The 26607-nt window shown below is 43.4% G+C and overlaps 1 pseudogene; it reads right to left on the minus strand.

Annotated features, from left to right (window-relative positions):
- The window catches only part of LOC106582301 (low-density lipoprotein receptor-related protein 1B-like), a 407952-nt pseudogene that overhangs the window by 224477 nt on the left and 156868 nt on the right, over nt 1–26607 (minus strand).

Below are 26607 nucleotides of genomic sequence, written 5' to 3' on the forward strand. Positions count from 1 at the left end.
CTATATAAGCAGTATATAAGCAGTATACAAACAAACAGAGTTTCTCCTTCTTTGTCAACAGTCACTTCAGATGAATAAATGCACCGCTTTTTCAGCTTGGATAGATATTTCCTTTTGGTACATTTTCAAACCAGATATAAAGATACCTTTTTGCAGTGATTTACCTAAAGCAAGTTTGACAAACTCATTTCCAAACTCATTTCCTGGACTGTGTCTCGTTGAATACATTATACATTCAGATGGTTTAGTAGAGAGAAAATCGCTCCGTCTGCTCCGTCTGTTCTGTCTGTGTGAGTTGAAAACATACCCAACAACACTTGACTCATGATAGGAAACCAAAGCCTGGATGCATTTCAGCGTTCAGCCTTGAGAAATGACAATAACATGGGAAAGACTTTGTTCATTTCTAGACTGGCAGACGTCTCATGAATAAATAAACCCCCATGCTTAGCTAACATAAAGAGCAGAAATATGCTAGTTTCCAAAGAGTGATATCTTTTCAATGCAAACTGTAAAGTCTACTGGGTATACTACGTAGTGTAAGCCAGGGCTGGGGCACTTGGCTGTTGTAAATCTCAACTCTCAGGAGGTGCTAGAATATTCATAAAAGGCCTCAGGTAGTCATGGTAAATGTTACAGTAAAATATGTGGAGTGAAGTGTATTATGCAGTTGTTGTTTTTTTAACAGTCACTGTTTTGAAAGGTACATATTTTTTTTAATACGACTGCATAGATATTCAGCCACACATGGAGGTGTATTTTCTAAATCTAATTAATAATTCAACGTGTTTATGTTAAACTAATGCAGGGAGTTGGGGCTCTGTCAAGCAAGATGTGTTATAACCAGGTTGTATTATCAACAACACTCCTCTCTTTCGTTCCATCACTCAGAAGCAAATGTGACAAGGTGGCTGTGTAGGAAAGACACATATTTACCTTGTAAATGTGAGTTGCCCTTTTTCTGAATACAAAATTATCATTATAGCTTCAAATATTATTACTCTGTATGTATTTGAAGCAGCTGCTTACTTCCATGCAGTGATTGCATGCACTATGCATGCTGATCAGATGTATTCATTCCTAATCTCTGCAAGCACAGTGCAAAGATGTGGAGATGCATTCAGAGGTCATTTTGTTTAATAACATTTCAGGCACACTCAGTAGATTTGGTTGCATTAACGCAGCCATGAATACAGAATACTTTATATGAAATCATCATTACTCAACTACTGGTACTTACTACACTGTACTGCGTCTTTGTAAATAGAATATAAAGCAATCTGAGATTCATCATTTGACAAATGTACGGACACTATTCTTGTATTTCCAATATGATCATGTTAGTCTGCTGTGTATCACCAGAGCAGTGAGGGGAGAGTGTTAGGATCTGTTTGATGTGTTATTGTAGCTATAATTAACCAATTACAGTTCCTCACTGGGAGGCATTGGGACAGACTTTTCCCTTAACTAATCATTGGCACCTCCTCCCTGTTTTAACCCCACCCACACACACACACACACACATACATACATACACACACACCACACGATGTATTTACAACAAGACTGTTGACGCCCCGAGACAAGCTCCAGTTTTGGCACCCACCAAACACCCCCAGAGACAAGTACTGTACCACTGACAGCTCTCCTGTGGTCTCCCTCCCTCCCTCTCTTGGTCTCTCTGGTCCAGATCTGCAGGGCCAAGCAGAGAGCACCAGCATCTACAGGCTTTGGGACTGACTGGTTGGAGTGGATATTAGCCAACTCTCCCCCACTGGGCTCTTTAAAATGGGATTAGACATACTTACTGGCTTCTTTAAACGTGCAGTTCAATTTGCTCACTTATCTAAGCAGAACAGTCTCGGGCAGGCAGTTACAGAGGTGGAAACAGACATTAAGTCCTACCACATTGGCATCATTCCGGAATTGCTGAATAGATGCAAACCAGATTACTAAAGCTACGAATGCTCGTTCATGGCCGGCGATATACATTCTTAGGAAATATTATATTTTTAAGGGTCTGAGAGTAAATCCGGTGGTCGTTAAAGGAAAGAGAATACCGGCATCCAAGATGTTATGAGCCCGGAAATATAACTGTTGATTATGCACATTACATGAGAGTAATATATTCAGGCCTTCTGCCATGCTATCTGCACTGAACCTATAGTCAAAGAGGCATTAACAAAAAACCATTGAAAATGACAGTATATTGAAATGCCAAACGGATTATGAAATGAAATCGGGGGGCAACTGGTGAGACTATTTTACTTTCCATACACCTATATGCATAATCTGCATAATTGATTTAATTAGTTCCTTTATTCTGACTTCCAATGGGCATATACAGAGAAAGGCTATCATCTGTGTCGACAGGATTATTCGTAACACGCTCTCATTCTGCAGTTCCTGTCATTAATTCTAGTTCAATTATTTTTTTAAACGGCTTGACACTTTAGCATGAACCAATTAGCCTAATTTGGGCAGAGGGAGAAAACACATTCTGAGGTACCATTAATTCAAGCTAATTCTCTGCATGACCACCTTTTTCAATCATTCAGCCCTTTCTCATTGTAGGTATGCTGAGAACCCCCATGATTGGCAGCCCCAATGATGGCAGAGAAGCAGCTAAAATGAATACCATTATAGTCTCTCTCTTCATCTCAATAAAACAGGGGATTCACCTATTCGGAAAAGCTTCTTAGTCAATACACAGAGGAATTATGAGTAGAATCAGTTCATCTAGAAAATAATGGGCCAAATCTGATACATATTATTATCAGAATTTTACGAAGAGTTATATGCAACCAGTTTTCAGGATACAGCAGGGAAGTGAGATAAATACTTTATATGGAGAATCTTCATTGCTGTTTAGTCCTAAACAAATCACTAAGAACAAAGGCATCAAACTGGCCGTGATTACAGGCCAAACAGATCAAATGGACATGGGTAAATATTTAACCATTAAAGCCTTGTTCACACTGCAGGCCTTAATGCTCAAATCAGTTTTGTTTTTCAAATCCGTTTTGGAATACCGAGTGTCCAAACAAACAGCAAGCTACAAGTGACCAAATCGGATGTGTGTGTGTTCAGACAGCAGTCATTTGCTGACATGGCTACGCTAGCTGTCATTGTGACAACGGGTGTGTGCGCAGCGGTGTAGGCTGATTGGTGGTGGTGCTCGTGCTTCCTATCACTCAGAAGTTATGTAGCAAGCTAACGTGACAACTATGCCTGCCATGGACACCTAAAAGGTGGTTTGACATGTGGCTTGAAATATCCAATTCCATGAAGCTTTTGGCTATTCACACTGCAGGAAACAGAGCCCAATCTGATATGCAAAAACTGTATAGCATAACAGCAATACAGTACTTTATTATTAAAATGTATGAAAATAAAATCAGTAATTGCTATTTTATATTACACCTTAGGCCTTAACAAAGGCTTGTAAACTGACAGGAACTAGAGGACAAAACAGATCAAAGGACATGAATAGTCACCATTAAAGGTTTAAGACATTCTGCTACTCTGATCTGTACTCTACATAAACATATCTGTCAGGTAACCACTACCACATATCACTTGAATTGGTACAGCACACCCACTCACGGGTGCAACAAATATAGCCTCTTATAAGGCACGCCTTCAAATATGTTAATGAGCAAGAGACTCTTTACCGCCCACAACATTTTCCCACAATGCACCATAATTACCACTGTAAAAGATAAATACAGTATTTTACTGTGCCTTCTATAGTGTTTTACTGTTGAAATTACAGAACTGTCTTACAGTGTGATGTAAAACAAATGTATGGAATTTTACTGTGCATTCTACGGTTATCTACTTTATTCAGTTTATACAGTATCATAATGTTTATTAATACATTAAGTTACTGATAAAATTACAAAAACGGCTAACAGTGTAGGTCTAGGCTGTTTACCTTGTGGCTGTCTGCTGGGGTGGAAAATCTGTAGGTCAAAGGGCTGAGCGCTGGTCTTCTGGATCACTGTGACGTTACGACCCGTCCACTTGTTGGCCCTGGCCAGGCTGTTAGTCCTCCAGTCTGTCCAGTAGACACTGCCCCCGAACAGGGACACAGCAAAGGGGTGTGACAGATACTCATGTCCCCTTAGGATCTCTATGACCCCACTGCCGTCGTACAGCGCTGAGTAGATGGCATCAGAGCTGTGAGAGGGAGAAGATATGATACAGTATGAGGGTGACTCTATACAGTAAGCAGACTAGCCAGAGTAGGTGGCATCGGAGACATGATAGGTTAGACTGTCTTCATACAGATAACAGACTAGCCAGGTAGATAACATACAGCTCAGATAAGATGACAACAGAGCTGTTAGAGGGAAAAGACATTATATGGATGTCATAAGATTGTACAGAGAAAGAGATACAGTATATACAGACTAGCATAGAAGGCATGAGAGCTGTTGGTGAAAAGAGACACTGTGGTATGGATTTCATCATGAGGCTGCCGGTCTATATACAGTAAATAGACTAGCTATGGCATGGGAGTACTGAACAGTACATTGCAGCTGCTCATTCACTTGGTATATTTACTCTTGATTCAATGTATTGTATGTTAAAGTAAGAGTAAGTAAGGTGAATGTCTACAGATTAAAAAGACTAGCCAGGTAAGGCTACCATGGTAGCATACATTGCAGCTCCTTATTTACTTTTAAATGAGAAATTAATTTAAAGCACAGTTCCCACCAGTTCCCAAATAGTGAGGAAGGTGTTTTAACAAGGATGTCATAAGGTGTTTTTTGGGAATGCTGTAGAATGTTTATCTTAATGTATATTCTGACGATAGAAGAGAAGGTTTACAAGTGATATTTTCTCATCATAGACGTCTTCCTGTGGTTACGGCACATTTAGATAAATTAGCCTTCTGTTCGCTGTAACTGAACATCTCCCTAAAGGAGATGAGGCAAAGAATATAGCATGCTGTTCATGCTTATACCATATGTGTATCCAAATAGGCATAATTGCAGCCTAATGTTGATCACTGCTGTGCTCCTATCCTGATAGGTTGTCAATGTAAATAAGAATCTGTTATTAATTGACTTGTAAAGGTTATATGTAAATAAAGGTTACAAAAAACATTATAACGTGTAAGTGAATTACCGAGCATCAGTCCAGACGATTCTCTTCTCCAAATGATCCAGAGTTAGTCCGTTGGGCCAGGCTCCTATCTCCATGTCCTTGAACACTATGTGTCGTCCTCCTCCGCTCATTGAAGCAGCCTCGATACGGGGGAAGGTAGCGTCCCAGTCTGTCCAGAACAGGATTCTAAAAACATTCAATCAACCAAGAAAATGAATGTATAAAGATGTTTTTACTTCAACATCAACAAAGCGCTCTACAGTAACCAGCCTTAGACTACGAAGAGCAAGCAGAAAACCCAAGACAATAAAACTCATTCAGATGATCCAAAGAAGACTGATAGATTACAGAGGACTTGAAGAAAAAGCCTTCATGTAAGGAATAAATTAAGATCATTTGAAAATGGACAAAACTAGACAACAGCACGAACTAGATAACAAAACCATTCACTGTGTTGAATACAAAAGCAAACTAGGGCTGACCCCAATTGGCTGGTCGACCGGGATGCATTTTATTCAAACAGTAGAATATATATATATATATATATAGCACCAGTCAAAAGTTTGGACACACCTACTATTTCAATGGTTTTTCTTTATTTTACTATTTTCTACATTGTAGAATAAAAGTGAAGACATCAAAACTTTGAAATAACACATATGGAATCATGTAGTAACCAAAAAAGTGTTAAATAAATGAAAATATATTCTTCAAATTAGCTACCTTTTGCCTTGATGACAGCATTGCACTCTCTTGGCATTCTCTCAAGCAGCTTCATGAGGAATGCTTTTCTAACAGTCTTGAAGGAGCTCCCACATATGCTGAGCACTTGTTGGCTGCTTTTCCTTCACTCTGTGGTCAAACTCATCCCAAACCATCTCAATTGGGTTGAGGTTGGGGGATTGTGGAGGCCAGATCATCTGATGCAGCACTCTATCACTCTCCTTCTTGGTCAAATACCCCTTACATAGCCTGGAGGTGTGTTTTGGGTCATTGTCCTGTTGAAAAACAAATGATACTCCCACTAAGCGCAAATCAGATGGGATGGCGTATCGCTGCAGAATGCTGTAGTATCCATGCTGGTTAAGTGTGCTTTTAAATCTGAATAAATCACTGACAGTGTCACCAGCAAAGCACCCCCACACCATCACACCTCATTCTCTATGCTTCACAGCGGGAACGACACATGCAGAGATAATCCGTTCACCTACTCCACGTCTCACAAAGACACGGCGGTTGGAACCAAAAATCTCAAATGTGGACTCATGAGACCAAAGGACAGATTTCCATCGGTCTAATGTCCATTGCTCGTGTTTCTTGGCCCAAGTAAATCTCTTCTTATTGGTGTGCTTTAGTAGTGGTTTCTTTGCAGCATTTCAACTATGAAGGCCTGATTCACGCAGCAGGTGTGTCCAAACTTTTTTGACTTTTCCCCCATTTTGTTACGTTACAGCCTAATTCTAAAAAGTATTAAATAAAAACAATTCCTGAGCAATCTACACACAACACCCCATAAAAACAAAGTGAAAACAGGTTTTTAGAAATGTTTGCAAATATATAAAAGATTTAAAACAGAAATATCTTATTTACATTAGTATTCAGACCCTTTGCTATGAGACTCGAAATTGTCACAGATCTGGGGAAGGGTTCCAAAAAATGTCTGCAACATTGAAGATCCCAAGAACACAGTGGCTTCCATCATTCTTAAATGGAAGAAGCTTGGAACAACCAAGACTCTTCCTAGAGCTGGCCGCCTAGCCAAACTGAGCAAATGGGGGAGAAGGGCCATGGTCAGGTAGGTGACCAAGAACCCAATGGTCACTCTGACAGAGCTCTAGAGTTCCTTTGTGGAGATGGGAGAACCTTCCAGAAGGACAACCATCTCTGCAGTACTCCACCAATCAGGCCTTTATGGTAGAGTGGCCAGACAGAAGCCACTCCTCTGTAAAAGGCACATGACAGCCCGCTTGAAGTTAAAGTCGCTCAGACCATGAGAAACAAGATTATCTGGTCTGATGAAACCAAGACTGAACTCTTTGGACTGAATGCCAAGCGTCATGTCTGAAGGAAACGTGGCACCATCCCTACGGTGAAGCACAGTGGTGGCAGCATCATGCTGTGGGGATGTTTTTCAGCGGCAGGGACTGGGAGACTAGTCAGTATCGAGGCAAAGATGAGCGGAGCAAATTACAGAGAGATCCTTGATGAAAACTTGCTCCAGAGTGCTCAGGAACTCAGACTGGGGCGACAGTTCACCTTCCAACAAGACAACGCTCCTAAGTAAATCAAATCAAAGTTTATTTGTCACGTGCGCCGAATACAACAGGTGTAGACCTTACAGTGAAATGCTTACTTACAGTGAAATGCTTACAGTGAAACGCTTACTTAGGCTCTAACCAATAGTGCGAAAAAAAGGTATGTGTGTGTGTGTGTGTGTGTGTGTGTGTGCGTGCGTGCGTGCGTGCGTGCGTGCGTGCGTGCGTGTGTGTAGGTAAGTAAAGAAATAGAACAACAGTAAAAAGACATTTGAAAATAAGAGTAGCAAGGCTATATACAGACACCCGTTAGTCAGGCTTATTGAGTTAGTATGTACATGTAGGTATGGTTAAAGTGACTATGCAAATATGATGAACAGAGAGAAGCAGTAGCTTAAAAAGAGGGGTTGGCGGGTGTTGGGACACAATGCAGATAGCCCTGTTAGCCAATGTGCGGGAGCACTGGTTGGTCTGGCCAATTGAGGTAGTATGTACATGAATGTATAGTTAAAGTGACTATGCATATAAGATAAACAGAGAGTAGCAGCAGCTTAAAAGAAGGGTTGGGGGGGGCACACAATGCAAATAGTCCGGTTAACCATTTGGTTACCTGTTCAGGAGTCTTATGGCTTGGGGGTAAAAACTGTTGAAAAGCCTTTTTGTCCTAGACTTGGCACTCCGGTACCGCTTGCCATGCGGTAGTAGAGAGAACAGTCTATGGCTGGGGTGGCTGGGGTCTTTGACAATTTTTAGGGCCTTCGTCTGACACCGCCTGGTGTAGAGGTGGTGGATGGCAAGCAGCTTTGCCCCAGTGATGTACTGGGCTGTACGTACTACCCTCTGAAGTGCCTTGCGGTCGGAGGCCGAGCAATTGCCATACCAGGCAGTGATGCAACCAGTCAGGATGCTCTCGATGTTGCAGCTGTAGAACCTTTTGAGGATCTCAGGACCCATGCCAAATCTTTTCAGTTTCCTGAGGGGGAATAGGCTTTGTCGTGCCCTCTTCACGACTGTCTTGGTGTGTTTGGACCATTCTAGTTTGTTGTTGATGTGGACACCAAGGAATTTGAAGCTCTCAACCTGCTCCACTACAGCCCCGTCGATGAGAATGGGGACATGCTCGGTGCTCCTTTTCCTGTAGTCCACAATCATCTCCTTAGTCTTGGTTACGTTGAGGGATAGGTTGTTATTCTGGCACCACCCGGCCAGGTCTCTGACCTCCTCCCTATAGGCTGTCTCGTCGTTGTCGGTGGTACACAGCCAAGACAGGACAACAAGCCAAGACAACGCAGGATTGGCTTCGGGACAAGTCTCTGAATGTTCTTGAGTGGCCCGGCCAGAGCCCGGACATCGAACATCTCTGGAGAGACCTGAAAATGCAGCAATGCTCCCCATTCAACCTTTTAGAGCTTGAGGGATTCTGCAGAGAAGAACGGGAGAAACTCCCCAAATCAGGTGTTTCAAGCTTGTGGTGTCATACCCAAGAAGACTAGATGCTGTAATTACTGCCAAAGGTGCTTCAATAAAGTACTGAGTAAACGGTCTGAATACTTAAGATTTCCTTTTTTTTATAAATTAGCAAACATTTCAAAAACCATTTTTTTCATTATAGGGAATTGTGTGTAGATTGATGAGGGAAAAAACGATATAATTGATTTTAGAATAAGGCTGTAACGTAAGACAATGTGGAAAAAGACAAGGGGCCTGAATACTTTCCAAAGGCACTGTGTATATATATATATATATATATCAGGAGTCTTATGGCTTGGGGGTATATAATATAATTATTATTATTATTATTATTATTATTATTTTATTTATGCAACGAGACACCTGTCTTATTCGTGCCCATCTCAGTGAACTAATCCATTGCGGAGGCCGAGACTAATCCATCGGGGAGGTGCCGGGGATTGAAGTAGAAGTGGCATGTGGCTAAGATGTCCCTCTCCAGAATGTACTCTCTCCCGTCAATTTGTGCATACTCACTGTTTCATAACTTCATTGTGTGAATTGTTAGCATTTGATTGTTAGTGTCTATCAATTCCACATTATATATATCACCAGTAGTACATTTACCGTTAATTCATATAATGTCGAATCTACAATGTTTGTTTGGTTACCGTAATTTCTGTTAATGCATTCAACATATTATTATTCCAGCCTTTTACTAATCTCATTGTTGGAGTGGACACGCTGTTTGCAAAGCGCACAACCTATGCTACATTTCTGAGAAACAAGTTTTTTTGTTTAATTCCATTTATGAGTTTTGTCAATTTAGTCATTAGCTTTGTTCGAATACCCATACTAACATACTGTCTACTACATACTTAATGAGTATATACTACATACTATATACTATTAGATCATTTTAGTTTTCTGTAAAAGAACTGTCCTTTCTTTTGAGTGTACTAGCGCTTCGCCTCTCTACTGGAAGTTGATGCTGTTGCTATGCAACTTCTTGCTAGCTTGTTAGACATTTACATTTTACATTTACATCATTTAGCAGACGCTCTTATCCAGAGCGTGCAATTTCCATTGAGAATGCACAACGACTATACCACTTAGCTAAGCTAAGAATGAAGTGAATAATCAAGTCATTACATGTTGGGCAGTTAGTTAGATAGCATATAGTTAATATATCGGCAAGTTCGATGTATTAGTAGCTAATTAACATTAGGTAGCTAGCTAACATACGGTACATACAAGCATACGGGTACTTATGCGGTTCATAAGGCTAGCATAGATAAATTGTCAGCCAACATAACATGTAACGTAACTTATTTGAAAAGTCATTACCTTATTACATTGCTCACCATTTTCTTAACATTTGTCATAATTTGTTAACGCAATGAATGTGCTCTCGGCAGACTTCGGCTGTATATTTTCCACAGTTTTCTTGACATCTGAAAATGTTGTGAAGCTACTCCCATTTTCTGAAGAATTCCATTAAGGGCCCTAAAAGCATTGAAATAGTGTCCACTGCATTAATACTTTGTATTTTGGCGAATGTAGTAGTACGGCAACTGGGAATTTTGGCATACTAACTATATGCATAATATGACTAATAAGCATACTACATACTCAATTTACATTACAAATAGTATGGTTAGTATGAGTATTTAAACAAAGCTATTGTCTTTTGTTTGGAGCGCTTCTGTCAATGTTGAGTAAGAACACGCACCTGATTATGCATAGAAGTAGGCCTATAAGCTACCTGGCCTGCATGCAAAAGGACGCATATAAATGCGTCATTTGGGGATCTGATAGTATTTCTGAATGGCTTACCGCAACACGACTAATGAGCTGCGGAGCTTCTCAAAGTAATGTTTTCTTCACCTCAAACAGCAAGTAAACAAAGTCTGTTTTTACACCGACTGAGAATGACAAAATTTCCTCAATGTAGTTGAAAAATCTTTCGAGCTCTCCCTTTCGATAACCACTTAGCGTGAAAGGGAACAACGTAATGCTCTGATCCAGTGGAAACGTCATAAAATAGTCTTATCTGATTACTTCTTATCCCGTGAGCAAATAGCCTACAGCTGTGTCTGTTCCGAGCTCACTGCTGCAGGAAACTCTTGAGGGCCCAGAATATTTTATACAATGTTGCAAGTTTGCTAGCATGAGCTTCAGGGCCAGACCTAAGTTAATAGTTGATACAATGTTTCAAGTTTGTTGCAGACAGGCCATGTGTAGGCAATGTGATGTATGGGATATTTATTTTTATCAGAATATTTTCTAACTTCAGGCTACAATGCTTTTATTTATCGGCTTTATAGGCTATTTTTAGATATTTGGCAATGGCAATAGACATTACTTCTTAGCTTTGTATCATTTTGATTTTGATTTAGATCGAATTTTGATTAATCATATGACAATGACTTTGAGATACGAAGACGTTATTATAAATGCAATGAAACTGTTCCACGAAAATGTGCATATGAAAACCATAACTGGCACACAGATCGGTAGAAATGGTAAGTAAGATAAATTGGCATTCCACATGAGAAAGTTTGCCGACTCCTCATGTAGCCTGTTACCGGCAACTTCAGGAGAGTAAAGCCAGAATCTGCAAAAGCCAGTAGGTGTAGGAGTGGGAGGAGGATGGCGGTTATCTTGATCTCAGGCTCCTTCGAGTCATTTGTGTCTTATTTCATCAAACAGTGCGCTTAAAGCATCAGACAAGCTCATTGCATATGTATTGTAGTTGATTATATTAAAACACATAGGGTGTGTCTATATATGGAAAAATACACGTTTTAAAAGAACATACGACTTTTGGTTGGCAAAGATTTTTTTCTTCGGGGACAGCTCTAAAGCAAACATTGAAGATTAAGTGTATTATTCTTACTTTCCCTCAGATGACCAAGACTAAGGGTATGGAATCCCTGAAGGCCAAGACGAAAAAAGAAAACAGATACACTTTTAGAATTATCTCGTCCTAACAACTTAGTATGTCATTCGAACAACTTAGTATCTTGATTGAATGATTTAGTATCTTAATTGAACAACTTAATAAAAAAGTTGTTCAAACAAGACACTAAATTGTTCAAAAGAGACACTAAGCCATTCGTACGAGATAATTCCAAGAGTCCCCTTAATTTTTTTTTTTTTGGGGGGGGTCTTTCATAACAATTTTAATTTTTTTGTCAATGTAATAGCATTGCAAACTTCAATAACTACATAGCCATAAGTGTATAGCCGTCAGTGGGACTCGTGAACATACACATTGGCAGCAGTCTGAGTGGCCTAGAACTGCACCAAACCAATCCATGTTCCACAGCATCCGTGACATTGGCTGGAATTGGAAGCCATCTGCTTTTTATGACATTGTACGGCTCAATGTAGCCTGTAAATGAACACTGCGATTTCTTTGCCCAAACATGGCAACTATCCTGCTTTTGCCCACAGAACCACAGGCAAGTGCGGGAGACCCATAGAGCCCTTAAAGAGCACAGGCTTAAATTAGGCAATGATGACAATTAAACAGTGTTAGGAAAAATATCCTTCTACAGATCAATAGCCTTATTCATTGGATCAGGCCCCTTAGATCAATGGCCCACTCTTTTGAGTGGATTCAAGTAATTACATTAGAATTATTGCTATGGAGAGAAACTTTTCCTGTAGGCACAGAAATCATCCATTAATCATAATATGTTATCCTCTATAATGCAGTCATCCCCCTTAAAATGTGCAGTGCAGATTTATTTCTAATAAGACTACTTAATTGATTTTTATGAATGTCTGGACTTTGTTTTAAAACAAAATAAACCAAATGATTTTTATGATCACATAAACGTAATTCATCAGTATGCATAAATGGAAGAACTAGGCTAAACCCACTATGCCAAAAAATCATCTTATTCTGTTTTTTTCATCCAACTTTGTGCCTGTGAGATTGTTCAGAGATTAATTGAAGCAATGTATTAAAATAGAAAAAGTAAGAGTGCTAAAGTGCATGAGTCAGGGAAGAGGAAAATATTAGCCATATCACTTGTCTTCACTAGAATGTCCACAGTATTATTATGAATGTCTCCTATATTTTTATCACTAATGGACCTTAACATAGCAGACATCTTCATACATCAAGGGAGATGGAAGTAGAAGAATATGAAGGCGGTTGTTTTTCATATTATGACCTCAAACCTGATTGATTGTGTACAGTATGTGAGTCAGACCTGGATTTAAATAGTATTTGTTTTCTTTCAAATAGTTTAGCTTTGTTTGATTGAGCTTGTCTGGCACAACAGAACAAATTGAATAATCCCAAAAGTGTAAACCCTGCACATCTGTCACTCCAGACAGACTCAATCAAACACTCAAAGTATTTTACAGAAAACAATCGCTATTTGAACCCAGGTCTGATGTGAGTTAGCACCCACCCTTGTCCTGGGTCCAGAGCGATGGCCCGTGGATGCTCCATCCATCCAGCTATCAGTGTGGTCCTCATATCTCCATTCAGCCTGGCCACCTCAATCTGGTCCAGGTTACTGTCGATCCAGTACAGGTTCCCTGCTATCCAGTCTACCGCCAGCCCCTCTGGAGTGGCCAGCCCATGCTGCACAACCACCTCGATCCCTGTCACACCTGATGGAACACCAACCACAGGACCATGGTCACCACCCTTTAGACCCGGTGAGACGGACCAACCCACAGCACCATGGTCATCAATGCACACATCACAGGAGGTTGGTGGCACCTTAATTGGAGAGAACAGGCTCGTGGAGCGGAATCAGTGGAATGGAATGAAATACATCAAACACATGGTTTCTATTTGTTTGATGCCATTCCATTCGCTCCGTTCTAGCCATTATTATGAGCCATCTTCCCATCAGCAGCCTCCACTGACACACACTAGGTGAGAGAAGACTGGAGAAGGGATGTATTCAACTCATCCTGATAATTTCCCCCGTATTGAGTGGATTTGTTTGTTGGTCTTCCAACAAAATTACATTTTTTGAGGAGAAAACCATAGCTAAAAAAACTCTTGAGTAAGAAAAAAGTGTTCCATTAAACATAAAAGGTTTTGCCAGTATGTCTATAATCCAGCTGTTTACAGTGATCCTCTGCTGCTGGAGCCTTTGTGGAAGGATCACAAAAGGGAGAAATACACTGAGTGTACAAAACATTAACACCTTCCTAATGTAAAATATTAAGAACACATTAAGAGAAAGAGTTCTATTGCAGCAGAGGCACAGAATGTAGTGTAGCACAAAACACCAACCCAAATACCAAACAAGAAGTTGTAATTCATCAAAGTCTTCAGAGACGTACTATAACAGTGGGAAGACTACTGAGTGTCCTAGAGTCTACCCACTACACTCAGCATTACCCTACTGAAATAACTCCTCAATGGAGGGACAGTATCGCTCACAGCATCAAAGAGGTGCTAAGTAGAACTAAAATGAGAACATTACTGAACTAAATTATATAGTTGGAAAGTCTAAAAAAAGTTCCATTACAGTTGAAGAGTGGGAGGGAAGGAAGCCATGTTTATCCTCCTCATCCAATAGATCACAGCATTTAGATCTAACGCTTAGCCTAACCAAAGTATTTTATGACTCTGATACCCTCAATACATCACAGCTTTTACGATCTAATGTGCAGCTTAGACCTATGTACCTTCAGAGTCTGAAAGCCCAATAGAATACACCATTTAGATCTAACATGTAGCCTAGATCTAACGTATAGGACCTATATACCTCCAGAGTCTGAGAGGCGTCCTCTGTAGATCTTATCCTCCACCACATCTGTCCAGTAGAGCAGGCTGTGATTAAAGTGGAAGTCAAGCGCAATTGTGTTCCGGAGCCCTGGCACCATCAGGCTGTAGTCTCGCTTATGAAGATCTATCCGTCTTATCTCATGCCGGATAGAGAAGATGATGAAAGCCTCAAAGGGATCTGGCCGAAGGAAACAAAGGAAGGAAACAAAGAGGAAAGAGTTAAAACGGAGGTGACCGATGTTAAAATGGAGGTGACCGATGTTAAAGCGGAGGTGACCGATGCCATAACAATACCAACATGAGCGGTTTGAACTGGAGCCATTAGCGGAGGACATACACAGGTACGTATGACTACACAAACACGCCCATGCACACGCACTGGATCATGCTCTTTCATGACTGGCACTGGTACACACACCTTATCTTCAGAGAATTCCAGATACAAGGTTACTCTAAGGCAAAACCTGTGTTATGCACAGAACAGAAATCCTATCCTGACTATGGAGACACATATTATCCTCAAATCACAGAACAATGAGAAAGACTGGATACTATAGGGAGAAGGGATGTTCGCTACTTGCTATGCTGACAATTCCCTACTTATAATTCAGTTATACCTGAAATTCTCTGTACAAAAGCTAGAGCTCTTGCATGAAACATCAACACAGATTCAATAGCCCATTTGTCTAAATTAAATTAGGTTCTTACACAGTTTTCTATTGTGCGCAGAAAATTGATTAATGTAAAAACCAATAAAATGTTCATGTGATTCTTAAGTAAATTGCCTATTCTTTCCCTGTTTTAACATATGATTAGCACTGCAACTGCCATCAATCTCTGAGGGAAATAGAGAGGCGAGTAGTAAAAAACAAGCTTCATAAATCTGAATGTGACACATCAAGGCTGCATGTTCTGCCATGTTCTCCTCGTTTACGAGCAGCAGCACAGAAGCAAAAAAAACATCCAAAACATCAATCCAATCACACAAACTACAACACAAGCAGACGGTTTGTTCCAGTCATGTAAAGCTGTGTGATTGGATTTATGTAAAATACCCCCCCTCCACCAAACACACACACAATGCCTTCTTTCTGATGCCTTCTTAATAGGAATGTTGTTGTTGCTTGATTCCCAGGAGTAGGATAGACAACAGTATTTTTTACCTATCTTACACTGGTCTCTATCATTAATGGCTATTAACGTGGAGGAACCATCCTGTATGTCTTATCAAGTGTTTAAAAAAAATGTGTTTATCATGCATGCTGGTCTTGTTTTTGTAATTTATTAATGATGCTGAGCAATAAAACTATTTCCCAAGTTAGGATCAATAAAGTACTCTACTCTATTCTCTCTACACACGCAGTCCTCACAACCCCCACACAGACACACTCTGTCACCTAACCTGTGCTGTGGCAGCTGTCTCCATCAGGGCCAAGCCTCCAGCCTGGGTAGCAGGAACACTTGACGGTGGTCTTGTACTGCTCACACACCTGGCTGCACTTCAGATGCCTACTGCAGTAGTCCACCGCCTCACACGTCCTGTTGTTAGAGTCCAGGTGGAGCCCTGGAGGGCAGGAGCAGACCACCCCCGTCCCTGGTACCACCGTGCACTGATGGCTGCAGCCAACCTTGGCCACCAAACACTTATCTGGGAGCAGAGAGAGAGAGAACAGGAAGTAAGAACCAACTCTTATCTGGAATTAGAGAGAGAGAGGACAGGAAGTAAGAACCAACTCCGATCTGGAAGTAGAGAGAGAGAGGACAGGAAGCAAGAACCAAACACTTATCTGAGATGGTTTTCAAAAGAGCATTGGGTAGTTAATGGACAGGGGGATCCTAAACGGAGGTTAGAAAAAGAATATACCACAATATGTTGGGCCATACACTGCATGGTACGCTTAAAAAAAGAATGGAAATGCAAATAATATCAGAATTAAAACTAGCTGGAACAAGAATAACACTTTTTGCTCTGAGCTAGAGATTGCTAGTCAAGCATGATGACAGAATATTTCCGCTGCATATACAACATAACGAAAGCTATTTCATAATGAAAGAGGCTCCACAGTTCTGTTATGACCTGAGGGATAACGCCTTTATTATAGCCAAGGCACAAAATGAAATCGGAAAGTTGTGCAGTTGTCTACTATTCCTTTCACAAAACTAATATGGAGAGGGAAAACAAATAAGAATTACTTTTCTTTCTTTGTGCAGTCTGTTTCCCATTCACTCCCCAGTCTGTAATGGAATACTTTTCTCTGAAGCAGCTAGGCACCTGATTATTGTAAGTGAAAAGGCATTCTGGTGAGAAAAGGACACTACAGATCCGAAGTCTCCTTGCTAGCTAGCCATGATTTAGACGATCTTCTTGGTACAGACAAAAAACGATTGCATTTTCTCTGTGGGGGTCCCCTAGTTGCCTGCGTGTGTGGAAGGTGGAGGAGGATATAGGAGCGCTGTGCACCCATTGGTTACAGCTGGAGGAATGACTCCTGCTGAGTTGGCTCAAATCAATCAGGCCCCTCAAGGTCTCCCTGTATGACCTAATTGGTTATGAAGCTGGCAGCACAGTGTGGGCCTTTTCTCAAATGGTGTATCCCAAATTGCACCCTCTTCCCAATACCCTTTTCGATTTACAATTTTCTGCGTAGGGCTCGGTTCAAAAGTAGTGCACTATGTGCGAAATAGGCTTTTTTGCACTGTACTCGACTTGAGTAGGTTGAGTCACTGACGTGATCTTCCTGTCCGGTCTTGCGCCCCATCGGGCTTGTGCGGTAGAGGAGATCTTTGTGGGCTATATTCAGCCTTGTCACAGGGTAGTAAGTTGGTGGTCTGTTGATATCCCTCTAGTGGTGTGGGGGCTGTACTTTGTCAAAGTGAGAGGGGTTACAGTATGTCCTGCTTAGTTGGTCCTGTCCGGAGGTATTGTCAGACGGGGCCATAGTGGCTGGGTTTCTGTGTAAGCACTTAGTGACATCTTCTGATGTAAAAATGGCTTTATAAATATATTTTATTGATTGATTCTGTTAGCAACTCTGAAATGAACATATAAGTTTAGGTTGTTCAATCAAACGGATTAGATGTGTACAATTCACATGAGTTTCACATATTTTTCCTCCGATGGGTCTTGGACAAACATATATGTGTTGGACAAACAGCTATTCTTCATGTTCAGTCCCATTGGTCTCTGAATCAACAGCATGTTGGCGCGTCATCGAGCTGCTCTCAAGGCTATGAGAATGAATAGATATAATACTACTCCATAGGGAGAAACAGTTTTGTCTCTCACACATATGTTTCTGGGATCTGTGCGTGTTCAATGAGAACTTGCACACTTAACACATCTTCTATACTCTGGGGTGGGTGGCTCAGTGAGATACTTGTAAAAAATGTCCTGTAGAAAAATAATCGTTACACTAGTGGTATTCAAAGTCAGGGTCAGAGAATTGCAGTGGGGCTGCCAAAAAATTATAAAAAATTAAGCGCACAGATTATTTTATGGGAAAATATACAAATGTTATTGAGAAAGATAATTGGATAAATACAATGTTATTGAGTAAATGTATGTATTGGTTCTTTTAGAGCAGTGGTTCTCAAACTTCTCCTTGGGGGCCCCCAGCCATTCCATGTATTCAATCTATTCCAGAGCTAGCACACCTGATTCAACTTGACTAGTTGAATCAGGTGAGTTAGTTCAGAGCTACAACCAAATTCTGAAACATCTGGGGGTCCCCGAGAAGAGGTTTGAGAACCACTGTCTAAGAGAGATGGAAACGTAATGAATGTGAAGGGTTATTTGTTTATGTAAATATAAAACTTTACAGATTTTAAGGTTGTGTCATTAGATTTGGGGTGGGGTGGGGTTGCTAACATTTCTGACAACAAGAATGGAGTCCCCAGAAATTCTGGTGAGAAAAAATGGTGTCCCAGATGAAAAAGTTTTTGAATACCACTGCTCTAAACACATCTCTTCCACTTAAAAACATGGAACACTTCTTCACAACTAGGCAGAAAGACCACAGACTAATCTATTTCTATGGTATCAAGCAATATGGTGTACTACAAATAATATCTCTCCTTATTACCACAGAAAGGCCTTTCATCAGACTCGTCAGCACAGTCGGTCTTGCCGTTGCAGATCTTCTCTGGTGGCAGGCAAATGGAGGTGTCGTTGGCACATGGGTATTTTGGAGGCTTACAGACAGCTGCCTCACAGGAATCCTCATCGGAACGATCCTCACAGTCGATATCTCCATCACAAACCCAGCTCTTGGTGATACACTTTCCTGATGGTGTCACATGTATACAGATACATACAGACATACACAAACACACACAAATGCGCACAATCCATAAACACAACCAAAAAAGATACAGAAGATATTCCTCAGAGACAATGTCAATGATCAACTGTCCACACAGTCAAGTAGAACCTCTGAAATAGAACCCTAAGGGAATACACTACTGCAAATGCTGAAGAGGAACCAATCAACATAACCACACAGTGAACTTCAAGCATCTGTAATAAACTTGGTGAATAATCCCTCAGGCACTTTGACAAAAAGCTATTTGACATCTAAATCACGAATAAAGAATTCATACCAACAGCCTGAAAGCAATTTAAGGCATAGCATGATCCATATCATAATCTTTTCCACAGAATGAGGTGATTGCAGTCTACAGACTGTAAAATATGCACAGTGTACTGTATCACGAGTTTAGACTAGAATATACAGTACTACATTACATTACTGCTGAGATATTTTGTAAAAAATCTATCTTCTTCCTGCCATCAACAGAAAGGCACAGACACAGTTGAGTTAAATGTTTCACTTCAATTGAAAATCCACAGCTAGATAATTACAGCCTCCTGATACCTGCTACCAGGGATAATCTCAAATTCCCCTTGCTCGCCATGTGTATTACAAAGAGGCAGCCAGAGCAGGTGGAATAACTGCAGGGGAAGAGGCACAGATATGCCAGAATTTACAGAATTTACAGTATCATCATTAATTAATGCAGCTAGGCCAGTGACTGTGTGAAGCCTGGATTACAGAGCATCCTAATTTAGAGGCCTGCGATAAAAGCTGGATTCACCTCTGTTGCACTTCAAATCAAATTTCAAATCAAATGTTATTCATGTCAGAGGCGTCGATGAACGGTGACCAAAATGCAGCGGGTATAGTGCTCATCTTTCTTCTTTATTTAGAAAGAACACTTAAAACAAAATAAACAGATGACGAAACAGTTCCATAAGGCACACAGGCTATACAGAAGACAACCACCCACAAACCCAAAGGAAAAAACAGGCTGCCTAAGTATGGCTTCCAATCAGAGACAACGAAAAACACCTGCCTCTGATTGGAAACCATACTCGGCCAAACATGGAAAAAGAAACATAGAAATAGAAAACTAGAACCAAAATCCCCTAGAACCAAAAAACCCCAAAACACACAAAACAAACACCCCCTGCCACGCCCTGACCATACTACAATTACAAATGACCCCTTTACTGGTCAGGATGTGACAGTACCCCCCCGAAGGTGCAGACCCCGACTGCACCTCCAAAACAAAAAAAAACACAATACCAACCTCAAACCTAAAGGGAGGGAAGGGAGGGTGGCCACCGTCAACGACGGTTCCTGTGCTACACCCCCCCTTCGCCAATCCTCCCACTACGGAGGTGGCTCTGGCTCTGGGCGTAGCTCCCGTTCAGAAGAATCTGGGCTGAGAGGCATCGCTGGAGGCCCCGGGCTGAGAGGCGTCGCTGGAGGCCCCGGGCTGAGAGGCGTCGCTGGAGGCCCCGGGCTGAGAGGCGTCGCTGGAGGCCCCGGGCTGAGAGGCGTCGCTGGAGGCCCCGGGCTGAGAGGCGTCGCTGGAGGCCCCGGGCTGAGAGGCGTCGCTGGAGGCCCCGAGCTGAGAGGCGTCGCTGGAGGCCCCGGGCTGAGAGGCGTCGCTGGAGGCCCGGGCTGAGAGGCGTCGCTGGAGGCCCCGCGCTGAGAGGCGTCGCTGGAGGCCCCGCGCTGAGAGGCGTCGCTGGAGGCCCCGGGCTGAGAGGCGTCGCTGGAGGCCCCGGGCTGAGAGGCGTCGCTGGAGGCCCCGCGCTGAGAGGCGTCGCTGGAGGCCCCGCGCTGAGAGGCGTCGCTGGAGGCTCCGGGCTGAGGAGCGTCGCTGGAGGCTCCTGACTGGGGAGCGTCGCTGGAGGCTCCGGCCTGAGGAGCGTCGCTGGACGGAGAGTGCGCGGAGCAGGCACAGGACGTACTGGGCCTTGGAGGCGCACTGGAGGTCTGGCGCTCAGGGCTGGCACAACCCGTCCCGGCCCAATGCTGACTATAGCCCGGTAAGGGCGGAGCGCTGGCACCAGATTAACCTCTTGTCGTTCGCCTAGGATAGGGGGCCCTACAGCGATTTTTGAAAAAAATTCGTGCCCATTTTAAACGGCCTCCTACTCAAACTCAGAAGCTAGGATATGCATATAATTAATACTTGTGGATAGAAAACACCCTAAAGTTTCTAAAACTGTTTGAATGGTGTCTGTGAGTATAACAAAACTCATATGGCAGTCAAAACCCCGAGACCGATCGTAACAGGAAGTGGATTGAGGACTCAACTTCATCAGTTTGCCTGTATATCACACAGTGAGCAATGGTTCATTGAGCACTTCCTATTGCTTCCACTAGATGTCCCCAGTCTTTACAAAGTGATTTGAGCCTTCTACTGTGAAAACTGAATGAATGAGACGCAGTGGAACGTGGTCACACGGAGAGGGCCATCACCATTATGATGCCGGCGCCCCTGGCTACCCTCCCCTTTCGAAACGTTTTGAAACACAATGCAATCGTCCCCCTTGAATCTTATTGGAGCTCTGGTTGAAAAAGGCCCTAAAGATTTATGTTATACAACGTTTGACATGTTTGAACGAACCTAAATTAAAAAAAAAGGAATTTTTTCGAAAGTGGAGTCCCGCGCACGACGGAACTTTTGGTGCAGCCTTCAGAACGCGCTAACAAGAACAAGCTATTGGAACATAAAGGATTAACTTTTTCGAACGAAAATACATTTGCTGTGGACCTGGGATTCCTAGAAGTGCTTTCTGATGAAGATAATCAAAGGTAAGGGATTATTGACCATAGTATAAAAGACTAGATTTGATATGTGATTGTTCCAAGATGGCGCTGACCTGTAACGGTAGCCTATTTTCTGAGTATCGCATCCCCTTTTATCGCAAAGTGTGATTACCCAGTAAAGTTATTTTTAAATCTGGCATTACAGGTGCTTTCAAGAGATATTCATCTATAAATCTTAGAATGACAATATTACATTTTAAAAATGTTTTCGAATAGTAATTTAGTAAATTGTAGTGCTGTTTCACCGGATGCATTTGAGGGAAAATAGTTAGTCAACGTTACGCACCGATGTAAAATGCTGTTTTTATATATAAATATGAACTTTATCGAACAAAAGAATGCATGTATTGTGTAACATGATGTCCTAGGGGTGTCATCTGATGAAGATTGTCAAAGGTTAGTGCTGCATTTAGCTGTTCTTTGGTTATTTGTGATGCATGTGGTTGGTCGGAAAATGGCTATGTGGCTACTTTTACGATATACTCCTCTAACATAATCTAATGTTTTGCTTTTGCTGTAAAGCCTTTTTGAAATCGGACAACGTGGTTCGATTCAGGAGAGGTGTATCTATAAAACGATATAACATAGTCCTATATTTGAAAAAAATATATATTAAATTTCGTTATGCTAATGGCGATAGGATTTTTCGCTGGAGCCCGACCAGGGGTTAACTGGGCTGTGCTGGGGAAAGTGGCACACCGTACCTGGAGCAGGCGTAGGATATCCTGGGCCCAGGATTCTCCCTGGAGGTCTGACACTTACAGCCAGCATAACCCGTCCTGGCTCCATGCTCACTCTAGCCCGGCAAGGGGCGAAGCGCTGGAACAGGACGAACTGGGCTGTGCTGGGGAATGCAGGGTATCGTGCGTGGAGCAGGCGGGGCCTCCAGCGACGCCTCTCAGCTCGGGGCCTCCAGCGATGCCGCTCAGCCCGGGGCCTCCATCGACGCCTCTCAGCCCGGGGCCTCCAGCGACGCCTCTCAGCCCGGGGCCTCCAGCGATGCCTCTCAGCCTGGCTGCCGGCTAGCTGTCGCACGACAACGTTGCGGAGCCTGTATTGACCGCACCGGCTCTGAGTGCTTATGGGCGACATAGTGCGCATACCTCCATGCTGCCTAGATCCTCCCTCTGTGCGTCTGCTCAGTCGTGCACTCGCCACCAGTCCCTTTCTCCGGAATCCAGTGTCGTCATCCGCTCTTGACTCCTCGACCGGCTCTGGTTTCCTCCATGGCTCCCTCCGTATAGCTCGGGAAGTTAGGTCAGGGTTCCCCCCTGACCTAGCAACACTCCCCTTATGCCCCCCCCCAAAAAAAAATGTTGGGGGTTGCCTCCTCATCTCCTGAATAGGAGGATACAACGCCTCGTACCTCCGTCGTTCCGTCTTTGCTTCCTCCAGCTCCTCCTTCGATCGCTGGTACTCCCCAGCCTGGCTCCATGGACCCTTGCCATTGAGGATCTACGTCCATGACTCCAAATACTTCTCCTGCTGCTCCTTCTTCCGCTGCTTGTTCCTTCTTTGGTGGTGTAACGCCCTGGCCATAGAGAGGGGTTTTTTGTTCTTTATTTTGGTTAGGCCAGGGTGTTACATTGGGTGGGCATTCTATGTTCTGTTTCTATGTGTTTGTATTTCTTTGTTTTGGGCCGTGTGTGGCTCCCAAATCAGGCACAGCTGAAGTTTGTTGCTGTTGATTGGGAGTCACACATAAGTGCATGTTTTTCCGTTGGGGTTTTGTGGGTAATTGTTTCTGTTTAGCGTAATTTCCAACAGGACTGTTCGGCTGTCTGTTTCCTTATTTTTGTTTGAATAGTGTTCTGGCAATAATTAAATATGTTGAACACTAACTCCGCTGCGTTTTCGTCCACTCTCTCTAAAGGCAGTCGTTACAGAATTACCCACAAAACCAGGACCAAGCAGCGGAGGAGGAAGGAGCAACAGGAGAACAGCTTGATGGACTAGTGGACATGGGAACAGATACTGGACGGAGAGGGACCATGGACTCAGGCTGGGGAGTATCGCCTCCCGCAGTGGGAAATTGAAGCGGTGAGAGCGGAGAGGCGATATTATGAGGAGAGAGAGCGCAACAAGCACGAGAGGCAGCCCCAATAATTTTTTTTGGGGGGGCACACGGGACAGTCGGCGGAGGCGAGGTCGGAACCAGAGCCAGTCGGGTTGACATTGGAGGTGAGCGAGGGGTACGAGGCAGAGACTGTGAAGGAGTTAATGGGGAAATTAAAGGAGAGAGAGATGAGAGAGCTGCTAGTTTGGTGCATAAGGCACGGCATTCGCCCTACGGAGCGTGTCGTGGAAATGATGTCACCTGAGGCAGCTCTCCATACTCGTCCTGAGGTGCATGCTGGTTGTCTGGTGAAGACTGTGCCTGCGCCCAGAAACAGGCCTCCTGCATGTCTTCCCAGCCTTGCACGTCCTGTGCCTATGCCCAGAACCAGGCCTCCTGCATGTCTTCCTATCCTGGTCAAGCCCGTGCCTCCTCCACGGACCAGTCCTCCAGTGGGTCTCCCCATCCTGGTCAAGCCCGTGCCGCCTCCTCGGACCAGTCCTCCAGTGGGTCTTCCCATCTTGGTTCGTCCTGTGCCTCCTCCAAGGACCAGTCCTCCGGTGGATCCCTCCACCCTGGTCTCTCCTGTGCCGCCTCCTCAGACCAGGCCTCCAGCGGGTCTCCCCAGCCTGGTGAGTCCAGGGCCTGCGCCCAGAGCCAGGCCTCCTTCATGTCTCCCCAGCCTGGTGAATCCTGAGCCGGATCTGCCAGAGTGGCCCGCCGTGCCGGATCTGCCAGAGTGGCCCGCCGTGCCGGAGCTGCCGGAGTGGCCCGCAGTGCCGGAGCTGCCGGAGTGGCCTGCAGTGCCGGAGCTGCTGGAGTGGCCCACCTGTCCGGAGCTGCCGGAGTGGCCCACCTGTTCAGCGCAGCCAGAGTGGCCCGCCTGTATTTCTTTGTTTTGGGCCGTGTGTGGCTCCCAAATCAGGCACAGCTGAAGTTTGTTGCTGTTGATTGGGAGTCACACATAAGTGCATATTTTTCCGTTGGGGTTTTGTGGGTAATTGTTTCTGTTTAGCATAATTTCCAACAGGACTGTTCGGCTGTCTGTTTCCTTGTTTTGTTTGAATAGTGTTCTGGCAATAATGAAATATGTTGAACACTAACTCCGCTGCGTTTTGGTCCACTCTCTCTAAAGGCAGTCGTTACAGGTGGGTGGTTCTGTCAGAGGCGTCGATGAACGGTGACCAAAATGCACCGGGTATAGTGCTCATCTTTCTTCTTTATTATAGAAAGAACACTCAAAACAAAATAAACAGATGACGAAACAGTTCCATAAGGCACACAGGCTATACAGAAGACAACCACCCACAAACCCAAAGGAAAAAAACAGGCTGCCTAAGTATGGCTTCCAATCAGACGTGACAATTCATCACACGCTTAGTAAACAACAGGTGTGAACTAACAGTGAAATGCTTACTTACGGGCCCTTCCCAACAATGCAGAGAGAAAGAAAATAGAGAAATAATAGAAAAGTAAAACACATAATAAAAGTAATAATAATTACACAATGAGTAACAATAACTTGGCTATACACAAGGGGTACCAGTACCGTATCGATGTGCAGGGGTACAAGGTAATTGAAGATGATATGTACATACATATACTGTAACTGGGAATAGAGCGACAGATAGTAAACAGTAGCAGAGTCAAAAAAGTTTGTGCAAAAAGTATCAATGCAGATAGTCCGGGTATCTATTTGGTTAACTATTTAATAACTAACTATTTAGCAGTCTTATAGCTTGGGGGTAGAAGCTATTCAGGGTCCTGTTGGTTCCAGACTTGGTGCATCGGTACCGCTTGACGTGTGGTAGCAGAGAGAACAGTCTATGACATGGGTAGCTGGAGTCTTTGACAATTTTTAAGGCCTTCATCTGACAACGCCAGGTATAGAGGTCCTGGATTGGCAGGGAGTTTGGCCTCAGTGATGTACTGGGCCGTACGCACTACCGTCTGTAGCGCCTTACCATGCAGTGATGCAGCTAGTCAAGATGCTCTCAATGGTTCAGCTGTAGAACTTTTTGAGGATCTCAGATGCCCATGCCAAATATTTTCAGCCTCGTCACGGGAAAAAGCGTTGTTGTGCCCTCTTCACGACTGTGTTGGTTAGTTTGGACCATGATAGATCCTTAGTGGTGTGAGGGGGCGTGCTCGGCCCTCTGTTTCCTGTAGTGCACGATCAACTCCTTTGTCTTGCTGATGTTGAGGAATAGGTTGTTGTCCTGGCACCACAATGCCAGTTCTCTGACCTCCTCCCTATAAGCTGTCTCATCATTATCGGGGATGAGGTCTACCACCGTTGTGTTGTCGGCAAACTTAATGATGGTGTTGGAGTCATGCGTGGCCACGTAGTCCTGGGTGAATAGGGAGTACAAGAGGGGACTGAGCATGCACCCCAGAGGGGCCCCCGTGTTGAGGGTCAGCGTGGCAGATGTGTTTTCGCCTGCCCTCATTACCTGGGGGCGCCCCGTCAGGAAGTCCAGGAACCAGTTGCAGAGGGAGGTGTTCAGTCCCAGGGTCCTTAACTTAGTGGTGAGCTTGGAGGGCACTATGGTGTTGAATGCTGAGCTGTAGTCAATGAACAGCATTCTCACGTAGGTGTTCCTTTTGTCCAAGTGGGAAAGGGCAGTGTGGATTGCAATAGAGATTGCATCATGTCTGCATCTGGTGGGGCGGTATGTGATTTGGAGTGGTGCACAGGTGCCTTGGATGATGGTTTTGATGTGAGCCATGACCAGCCTTGCGAACCATTTCATGGCTACAGATGTGAGTGCTATGGGGCTATAGTTATTTAGACAGGATATCTAGGCGTTCTTGGGCATGGGGAGTACGGTGTTCTGC

This window comes from Salmo salar, chromosome ssa21 (genome assembly GCF_905237065.1).
Source record: "Salmo salar chromosome ssa21, Ssal_v3.1, whole genome shotgun sequence".
Taxonomy (NCBI): domain Eukaryota; kingdom Metazoa; phylum Chordata; class Actinopteri; order Salmoniformes; family Salmonidae; genus Salmo; species Salmo salar.